The sequence below is a fragment of the Neophocaena asiaeorientalis genome, unplaced genomic scaffold (assembly GCF_003031525.2).
Source record: "Neophocaena asiaeorientalis asiaeorientalis breed wild unplaced genomic scaffold, Neophocaena_asiaeorientalis_V1.1 scaffold243, whole genome shotgun sequence".
Lineage (NCBI taxonomy): Eukaryota > Metazoa > Chordata > Mammalia > Artiodactyla > Phocoenidae > Neophocaena > Neophocaena asiaeorientalis.
Genome location: NW_020173113.1, coordinates 139994 through 148757, shown reverse-complemented (window position 1 = coordinate 148757; position 8764 = coordinate 139994). Strand labels below are relative to the sequence as shown.

General features: G+C 41.2%; 1 protein-coding gene across 2 annotated transcripts in view; it reads left to right on the top strand.

Annotated features, from left to right (window-relative positions):
- JADE3 (jade family PHD finger 3) overlaps positions 1-8764 on the top strand; it is a 142538-nt gene that overhangs the window by 31433 nt on the left and 102341 nt on the right. The gene's annotated exons all lie outside the window — the stretch shown is intronic.

The window sequence follows — 8764 nt, the reverse complement described above, 5'->3', positions numbered from 1 at the left end:
TTTTTTTTGCGGTATGTGGGCCTCTCACCGCTGTGGCCTCTCCCGCTGCGAGGCACAGGCTCCGGACGCGCAGGCTCAGCGGTCATGGCTCATGGGCCCAGCCGCTCCGTGGCACGTGGGATCCTCCCAGACCAGGGCACGAACCCGCGTCCCCTGCATCGGCAGGCGGACTCTCAACCACTGTGTCACCAGGGAAGCCCTACTGTGATTTTTGAGTTTATCTCCTTGCATATCTTTTGTGGTTACTCTAGGGATTATAATATACATATTAAGCCTTGCACAGTCTGCTTAGAATCAATACTTTACCACTTCAGGAGTCATGCAGAAACCTTACACCCTGTAGGTCCCTTTACCCTCTCCCCTTTATGTTATAGTTGTCTTATATATTACATCTACACATACTGAAAATCCCTTCACACATTCTTATTGTTTTTGCTATCAGCTGCCAAACATATTTTAAGTAATTCAAGAGAAGAACAGTCTGTTATATCTACCCAAATTTTACAATTTATATTGCTGTTCCTTCATTCCTAATGTGCTAAATTTCTTTCTGCTATAATTTCCCAACTGGCTGAAGAACTTCCTCTAGCAGTTCTTTTAGAGCAGATTGCTGGCTATAAATTGTCATCCCTGAAAGATATTTTTGCTGGATATAGAATTATGTGTTGACAGTTCTTTTTTCCCCACACTTCAAACATGTTGTGCCATTTCCTTATGACCTCCGTGGTTTCTGATACAAGAAATCCACTGTAATTCGAATTGTTATACCCCTATAAGGTAATGTATTTTTCCTCTGGCTGCTTTCAAGATTTTTTTCTTTGTACTACGTTCAGCAGTTTGATTTGGATATGTCTGGAAACGGGTTTCTTTGGGTTTATTCTGTTTGGGGTTTTTCACTGCTCAGGCTATTCAAAGTCTCATAAATAGGCTCCGGATCCAGAAGAGATTGGAATAATAATGACAAAAAACTTCTTTTGAAAGTATCTTTGCTTTGTAGGGACCTGCACACAGTAGAAATAGAAATATTTTCTGTACATCCCAGACAGAATTTAATATTAGTAAATTATAGTTGTAACTCCTGCTCCCTTTCAGTGATGTGGAAGATTGTTGCAAATGGACTAGAATGGAGAGAATTGAGCTCCAGAGAGAATGAGTGAGTTTTGTAGTTTTACACACCTAGTAAGTTGCAGGTCTATAAGTTAGTGTTCAAGTTCTGTTTACACTACTATAATACGTTCCTATGCATTTATAGAATTTGTCCCTTCTCCTAAACTGAAACTTTAGCTTAAGTTAATGGTGAGATGCTCGTTTGAAATGTCTACTTTTTTTAAAAAAAATCAGGGAAAGTCTCATGTTTTAAATTCCTTCAGGGAGGCATTAAGTCTTGGTTTGAGCAGGGATTGGTACACTATAGCCTGCCCGCTAAATCTGTCCCACTACCTGTTTTCGTGCAGCCTATAAGCTAGGAATGGATTTTTCTGTTTTTAAATGGTTGGAAAAATCAAAAGAAGAATAATATTTGATGACATGTGAAAATTGTATGAAATTAAAATTTCAGTGTCTGTAAGTGATGTTTTTTTGATATTTATTTACTTATTTATTTATTTGGCTGCGTTGGGTCTTAGTTGCGGCACAGGGGCTCTTCACTGAGGCACGCGGGCTCTTCGTTGCAGCGCACGGGCTCTAGACCACACGGGCTCAGTAGCTGTGGCACGGGGGCTTAGTTGCCCCACAGCATGTGGGATCTTAGTTCTGTGGCTAGGGATCAAACCTGAGTCCCATGCGTTGGAAGGCGGATTCTTAACCACTGGACCATCAGGGAAGCCCCTATAAGTGAAGTTTTATTGGAACACAGCCATGTCCATTTATTTACCTAAATAAATGTCAGTGGTTTCTCTTATGCTGTAATGGCAGAGTTGAGTAGTTAAGACAGAGGCTGAATGGCCTGCAAAGCAAAAAATATATACTGTCTAGCCCTTTACAGAAAACGTTTGCTAACTCCTTGTTTAGAATAATGTCCAGTGAATTGAGTTAGGATGTCACTGATCTGAACTGTGTGAAAAGGGTAGCTAGAATTCAAACTTTGCTCTTTGAATAAGTGTCTTAGGTGTAAGAAAAGTAGAAGATAAGAATTATTAACTGATTACAGTACTAGTCTATTGACATGTATTAAATGTTTTCAGGTCTGCAGCAATATTCTGTTCTTTTGAAATTAGCCCTTCAGGGCTTCCCTGGTGGCGCAGTGGTTGAGAGTCCGCCTGCCAATGCAGGGGACACGGGTTCGTGCCCCGGTCCGGGAAGATCCCACATGCCGCGGAGCGGCTGGGCCCGTGAGCCATGGCCGCTGAGCCTGCGGGTCCGGAGCCTGTGCTCCACAACGGGAGAGGCCACAACAGGGAGAGGCCCGCGTACCGCAAAAAAAAAAAAAAAAAATTAGCCCTTCAGGAAATCCTACTATTTGCAACAACATGGACAAACTGGGAGGGCATTATGCTCAGTGAAATAAGCCAGACATAGAAAGACAAATACTGCATGGTATCACTTCTGTGTAGAATCAAAAAAAAAAAAAAAAAGGTCAAACTCATAGAAACAGAGAGTAGAATGGTGGTTGCTAGGGGCAAAGAGGCGGGAGAAATGGGGTGAGGTTGGTAAAAGGGTACAAACTTTAAGTTATAAGATGAATAAGTTCTGGGGATGTAATGTACAGCATGCACTATAGTTATCAATGCTGTATTTTATACTTGAAAGTTGCTAAGAGTAGATCTTAAATGTTCTCACCACAGAAAGGAAAAAAGGTAACTCTGTGTAGTGATGGATGGGAATCCTTTCACAATGTATAGGTATATCAAGTCAAGTCATCACATTGTACACTTTAAATATATTATAATTTTATTTGTCAATTATACCTCAATAAAGCTGAGGGGAAAATTAAATAAATAAAGGGCAAAACATAAAATAAAATTAGTCTTTCAGATCAGGAGAAATTGATTAGAAGAAAAGCCAGGACTGTTTCTGCCTGGTTGAAGAAGGTTGTCAGTTGGAGGCACTTGAGGCCCAAGTGTGAGGGGCTTAGGGAGGTTTTCTTGGCTGGACGAGGTAAAGGTCATTATTTAAACTTTGTTTTCCTGCTTCTCTGTTGGGCTTTTTACAGGTCTAATTACCTAGTTGACTTTCTGTAGGCTGCTTTTGTGAGTCTTTTTCTCTATGACTAGTGAGAGGAAATGGCTGATCACTTTTAAATGAAGAGGAAAGCCCAACTCAGACCAGGAACCATTGCCCCTCACCCCTACCGCTATAGGTGGACTTTTCCTTTGGGCTTATTGACCTACCTTGCCAGCTGGCATCAGAAGTCCATTGAGATGTACATGGCCTGTTTCTCCTAACCTCTTGCCTCCATCTCAAGGACCAAATGAGCCACATCTGTACTATGCATGAATTTAAGGATTTTTTTTTAGGCCCAAGTTAACTTCTGTTACGCATTGAAATTTAAGCTTCTCAAGTGGGTTGCCTATCATAGAGTTCCTGGCAACAACAAATTTTAAATGCACAATACACATTAATTTTTAGGGTAAAAATATTATTATCTTGGTTTGTAAACTTACCTTTTAGGTGACAGGAAAACAAATCTCTCTTTGTGCTATGCCTGCATATGTATTTTCTATACATATGTGTTCTATAATTATATATTCTCTCTTGGATCTACTACTACTATGAAATATAGCTGTTCTGAATGTCCTGGGCCACACCATTCTGGCGGTGAAAGCAGGGTCCGGATAACAGTCCCTCAGACTTTTGCCAGCTCTATTATAGTTCTCCAGCTTCCAGGGAAGTCTTCAAACATACCCAGTTTACCCTGGAGGTATCTGTTGTGTTTTCCTGAATAGGTATTCTAGAGCTCCAAGTGTTGTCTCCCTCCTCTCCTCTTTGCTCTTAGCACCTTTGGTGACCTCTGGGGCAGGGTCCTTGCTGGGCTGCTAGTGCTTGCAGCCCCTGGAGGCTGCTCTCCTGTGTTTGCACAGCCCCCAGTGCTGCAAATACCACTGACATGCCTGACTCTGTCCATGTGGGTGGCTCACTCGTACACTTCCCAGTTAAGGGTACTGGTGTCTGTGCTATGGACCTTGACTTTGACTCTCTCATCCTCCTGCTGCAGCTGGATCTTCTGGGGCTGTGGGGGCTGCATGTCAGCTTGTTTAGGTTTCTGTGGAAAGCCCATCTCTTACTGGATTCTGAACCACGTCCTTGAAAACTGAGCTTTTAGATTAACCTGAGTAACACACTTCACACCATTTTCTGAATCATTCCTCTCTCATACCTTGGGGTATTGCCACTAGATCAGTTGATGAGCTACCATCTTCTCTTGGGACTCCCTTCTTTACTAGGGAATTCCTTGGTCCCTCAAGAACCTAGATTCCTGGTAAGATAGGCTGCTCCTAGGTACACCTGACAGGTGAGAATCCAGCTGGTGTGTTAATCACCTTCTGCTCAAGTTAGGCCCCTCTGTGAGTTTATGTATATGTATTGATAATATATGCCCTATGGTGCATATCCTTGAGGAGATTTTAAAGCTGTGCAGCTGCTATAGGAAGCCCAGAGCTTAATTTCTGCCTTTACCTAAACTCTTGCATTCATCTGAGATGTTAGCATTAGTTTGGTCTCACTGCCCAAACATTCTGCCATGTACCACCTTGTGCCCACTTCAGGCCTAAGTGGTTGACCTAACTATCCAGTGTTGCTATTTCATAGAAGTTGACTCTCATTCTTCCCAAACCTTCATCTACTTTTGTATCCTATTCCAAGGATTGTTATCCTCCTTTTTCTAGTTTCTTGAGGCAGGAGCTTTGATTACTGACTTGAGACTCTTCTTTCCTAATGTAAGTATTTAGTACTGTAAATTTCCCTCTCAGCACTGCTTTAAGCTGTGCCCCACATATTTTGATATGTTGTATGTATTTTCATTTTCATTCAGTTCAGTGTACTTTAAAATTTTCCCTTGAGATTTCCTCTTTGGCCCATGGCTTATTTAGAAGTATGTTATTTAGTTTCCAAGTGTTTATAGAGATTTTCCTGTTGTCTTTCTGCTGCTGATTTCTGCTTTGATACCATTGTGGTCAGAGAATGCACTCCATATGACTTCAATCTTACTAAATTTGTTTAAGCTTGTTTCATGGCCCAAGATACGGTCTGTCTTGGTATATTTTCTGTGGGTGCTTGAAAAAAATGTAATCTTCTGTTGTTGGATGCAGTGTTCTACAGGTGTCAGTTAAATCGTATTGGTTGATTGTGTTTTGTTGAGTTCTTCTATCAATATGTCCTTGCTGATTTTCTGTCTACTAGTTCTATCAATTGTTGAGAGAAGAATGTTGAAATCTCCAACTATGACTGTGGATTTATCTATTTCTCCTTTCAGATCAGTTAGTTTTTGTTTCACATATTTTGCAGCTCCATTTTTTTAGTGCATACATATTTAGGATTGCTATGTCTTGGTAGATTGATCCTTCTATCATTATTTAACGTTCTTCTCCATCTGGTGATTATCTTTTTATTGATATTAATATAGCCACACTGCTTTCTTTTGAGTAATATTTATATCTTATATCCTTCTCCATTTTTTCCCACTTTCAACCTTTCCTTATATTTGAAGTGAGTTGTGGCAGACAACATATAGATGGATCATGTTTTTTAACCCACTCTGCCAATCTCTCTCTGTCTTTTAATTGGTTTATTTAGACCGTTTATATTTGTTGGTTATTCAGAGATCAATAAAATGTCTATCCATAGAATATGTTTTCTAGATTCATGTCTGGCTTCTTCATGAGTGACTTTTTAAATACATGATATAATGAAAAGCTCACTAGGTGAAGAGCCAGATGTCTTGGGGCGTAGGCCTTCCTTTGCTATACAGCAGTTCTGTGACCTTGGACAAATGATACTACACAGTTCCATCTAAAAATGCTCACTGAGTTTCTGTTGAGCACCAAGTACTGGGTTACGTACTAGAAACACAAAGATAAGACATGACACACTCTTTGCCTTCCCAGAATTTAGAGTCCACTGGGAGACATGTACAAATGATCAGATAATTACAGGGGATGAATATTATGGTAGAGGTTAGTATGGGCATTTTACCCAACTTGGTAGTGGAAGGGGGGGTTAGGTAAGGCTTCCAAGAGAGGTGATGACTGTGCTGAATTTTTTTTTTTTCTTTGCGGTACGCGGGCCTCTCACTGTTGTGGCCTCTCCCGCTGCGGAGCACAGGTTCCGGACGCGCAGGCTCAGCGCCCAGGGCTCATGGGCCCAGCCGCTCCGCGGCATGTGGGATCTTCCCAGACCGGGGCACGAACCCGTGTCCCCTGCATCGGCAGGCAGACTCTCAACCACTGCGCCACCAGGGAAGCCCCTGTGCTGAATTTTAAATGACCAATAGAGATTGACAAGGTAAAAGAGAGCAGAGGAAGAAAATTTAGAACATTTCTGAGTTTTTGTTTCCTTGTGTTCAAGGAGAGATTGGCAGTCCAATCAAGAAAAAATTCAGCCTCTCACCCCCAGAACACATATTTAATATTGTGTAATCTAGATATCCTCAGGCCTTGGTATCCTATGGCTCTATTTATACCCAAATTGTACGGTTCTTGGTTCTCTTGGCTCCTGCTGGACTTTCAGGCTCCAGCAAAGTATTCGTGCTTAGGTCTATAAGTCATCATGGGGTATCTTACATGTCTTCATAAATCAATATCAATTAAAGTCACTCTTCTCCTGTGCAAATTATTTATACAGTAGATGCTTAGGGTAGGTGGTAGGGAAAGGCGCAAATCATAGGCTTCAAAGGACTATTAAATTTATACTTTATTTGTCACATTTCTAATTCCTGTATTCATCCTAATGTTGTCTTCGTATATAAGTAAGTTTTATAGTATTTGTCTTCCTCTTCCTAAACCAGGTTCATATTTATTAGTAAGGATTAAATAAAATTTTCTAAAATAAATTTATTTATTTATTTATTTTTGGCTGTGTTGGGTCTTCATGGCTGTGCGCGGGCTTTCTCTAGTTACAATGAGCGGGAGCTACTCTTTGTTGCAGTGCGCAGGCTTCTCATTGTGGTAGCTTCTCTTGTTGCGGAGCACGGGCTCTAGGCATGCGGGCTTCAGTAGTTGTGGCACACAGGCTCAGTAGTTGTGGCACACAGGCTCAGTAGTTGTAGCTCATGGGCTCTAGAGTACAGGCTCTGTAGTTGTGGCACACTGGCTTAGTTGCTCCATGGCATGTGGGATTTTCCCAGACCCGGAATCGAACCCGTGTCCCCTGCATTGGCAGGCGGATTCTTAACCACTGCACCACCAGGGAAGTCCCTAAATAAAAATTTTTTAAAGTCCTTTAACCAGCTTAATCATTCTTACTCCCTTTTTGAGAATCCCTTTTCCATTGTCTATAGTTTTTCTAATAATTGGATGGATACATAGTGGTACAGAATACAGGAGCTACTGGGTAACCTCCTCATGGTGTTCACCAGTGGCCATGCCTTTTACGAGAGTATCTGGCTTGGGAAAACATGGAGAATAATAAAGAGTTGGAAAGCAAGACTTTAGAGTAGCAGGTAAAGGATTATGATTATTGACTCTGCAAAAGAAAAGATTGAAGGTACTCCTTCAGTACTTGGGACATTTTAAACAAAATTTGGTAGCGGCCAGTTATAATATGAGTACTAAAAATAATATAAGGGCTTTATTGCTATGATGGGTTTAGGAAAAGAAGGAAGTATTTCTAACAACTGTTGAGATGGATTCCAAGGGGATATAGTAGAATTTCCTAGTTGGGCCTGAGAGAAAAATTTCATAGTCTCCCTTTTAGGGTTTCAGGTAAATGTAGAGGGACTTAAGAGGCAGTGGGCAGGATTGGGAAGGGGGCATTCTTACATCATCACCCAGCCTTCCCTTGGAAGTAGCATGAACTAATGGGAAGGTACGTTTTGGGAAATCAGTCTATGGGTTAAAATCTCAGCTCCCTAATCCCTCACTGAGGCTCTTTTGTATAAATGGATAATATCGTGTGATAGGTATGATTACATGAATTAAAGTATGTGAAGCATCTACCACAGCAAAGGGTACCCTCATGAGTATAGTCCCCCATGGCGTTCTTTATAGTCTGTCCCTAGCTGGGCTCCCCAAACTCACCATTCATCAGTCTCTTATACCACTCTGTAGTCTACAGAGTGAATAGTCTAGTCTATTCAGAATTACTTAATTTTTGTCTGTTAGCTTGTTCATTTTATTTTGTTTTAAGCATGTTGTGCCCTTCCATGCTATCATGTGTGTTATGCCCTTCACCTTGGAGAATTCACCTTCGTCCAGGACTGGCCTTCCACTTGGTGGACTCTGAACCCCAATAAGGATGGACCCCTTCTTAGGGATTGACTTAAGGTCACCTAGCTCTTGAGATCTGACCTGTATAAACCAAGATGGCAATTTATTGATATATAGTGGAAATTCAACTGATTACATTTTCGTATGTAGTCACCTCACACCAGATTGCAAGAGCCAATTGTGCACATCACTGTCAAATTCCATGGCAAGAGACATCATCTTAATAGCTTGAAATTGACCATGGTGAGAGTATCTACATTTCAGAAAACAGTAAACTACAAATCAGAACTTTCCCCCACCCTGGGGAGCCTGTTGTTAAACATTTATCAACATACCACTGATACGATCTCTCTGTCTCTTTGGGTGAGTTGTATGGGAAGCCAAGCCATCTTCATAAGACTACT